Below are 2,217 nucleotides of genomic sequence, written 5' to 3' on the forward strand. Positions count from 1 at the left end.
AATAAAAATAACGGGTTAAATGGATTAGGGTGCAGGTTAAACGAATTATTTGTCTAATTTTTTCAAAAAATATTACTACTTTAGATCAATATTTCTTTTGACTCGATCCAAAAATCTAACTTATCAATTAAAAAAATATTATTTATTTAAGATTTTTTACCTAAAAATAAATTTTTTTATCAAAATATTTTTTAAAACATAAAATAAAGACTAAACCACCAAAAGTAACCATGAAAGATTGATTCGCTGACAAAAGTAATTATGAAAGATCATAATTCTTTAGATATCTACAATTGATTTACTCCGTTTGTTAAAAATAGTCAAGTCTGATGTAGACAGTGCTACATTAGACTTGGCTATTTTTGACAACCAGAATAAATCAATTGTGAATATTTAAAAAGTTATGATCTTCCATAGTTACTTTTGTCAGAGAATCAATCTTCCATGATTATTTTTAGTGGTTTAGTCTAAAATAAATAAGTAAACGGACCATCTATCTAATCCATAAATGATACGAACTTAAATAATGGACTAACCCATTTAATTCACAAATTTAAATAAGCCGAAGTTAAACGGATCGAAGCGATCCATTTGCCATTCCTACTATTTACACGTTGAATTTATCACCATATCTATTTGTCTTGGATACACTTATTGAAGTTAAGAATAGACAATATAAAATAATAAAATAATAAAATAAAATAGATATATACAGGCCATATATTAATGGGTTTCATTTGCAAATAATATGACTCCGTAGAAGGTCATAAACTATGCATATCCTCTTAGGCATTGACATTTAATTTGCCGCATTGTATTACGCGTTTTAGCTACGGATAAATTAAACCTTAAAAATTTAACAAGAACATGCACAATTTTAATTTCTTCACATAACCATTTCAATTTCCGCCACGTCTACTAGGGAAGGAAGGAAAAATGTTTTAAGTCATATAGAGACAATACAATGAAATGGATGTGATTCTGTTGGCCACTCCAAAGATCAAACAAACGAAAACAATAATGATAATTGCTAAATTAGTCAATAACTTTTAGTCTTTTTATCTAATAATAACCGGAAATTTTGAATGCGGTGTATGTACCTCTCTGACTTTCGAGTTTTCTGACTACATAAAGCCAACAAAACACGACACTAGCTACCATGATTTCCATAATTTTTTAATTCTAATTAATAATTTTTGGTCAGTTTAAATATCTGGATTTTACACAATTGCCTTTTATCTATATTAAAAGTTAATATCATTGAAAATTTTGGTTGCAATTAATAATTACACATTTTACACGTAGTGTTTTCCAGCTTTGTTAACAAATACTACACGGTGTCTATCCAAAAATGAAAGTCACCGTGTGAGTCACTTGAACAATTCAAACAAATTCACAGTGGAAAATTAGACAAGGAAGAAATTGAAAAAAAAAATGTATTATAAGTTCTACATGGAAATCATTAAGATTCATAATTAAGATGAGGGTTTTACCTTAATATTAATTCATACATATTTGCAATGAGGTTTGAAAAATCAACTAGAAATAACCAACTTAATTTACATAGATATTTTAAAAATTATTATTTTAGTTCTACTTTGTAAAATGTTTTGTAATATCTCTTGGAGTCTATGCATGAAAATTATATATGTCTTTATCGTTAAGAGTTGACTAGATTATTTCTGAGGTTTTAATTAGCAACAACACACGTTACACGTAAGATTTGTTTTGTTGTATTATCTGTTTTAGATTAGTATTTAAAGACTTAGATTGAGGTATTGTCATTATAATTATTATTACAATTATTTTCGTGCTATTTTTACCTGTTGGACAGTGTGCTTTTATATTATTAAAAGAAAAAAGAGTAGCCGTAAGATCTTATATGTTTCTTTCTTTAGTAAACAGAAGGAATTTATATTTTATTGATTTATTTTAACTAAACAATTATGCACATGAGTACGTAAGCTTGAAACATATAGAGGCATGCATCATATAAAGTTTCATAATACGTACACACTATTGTTTAATGGTCATTTTCAATCTAATTAGCCCCAACAAAGTAATTGCCTCCATATTGTTTGTGGTCATTGGTCAAGAAAAATTATGAAAACAATAATATCCGATGAGTGGTAGTAATAATAAAAAAAATTGACAGTTGTTGTCTAATTACTTTAAATTAAGTAAGCAAGATATAATAATAATAAAATAATAATACAA

The sequence above is a fragment of the Arachis ipaensis genome, chromosome B02 (assembly GCF_000816755.2).
Source record: "Arachis ipaensis cultivar K30076 chromosome B02, Araip1.1, whole genome shotgun sequence".
In the NCBI taxonomy this organism is placed as follows: domain Eukaryota; kingdom Viridiplantae; phylum Streptophyta; class Magnoliopsida; order Fabales; family Fabaceae; genus Arachis; species Arachis ipaensis.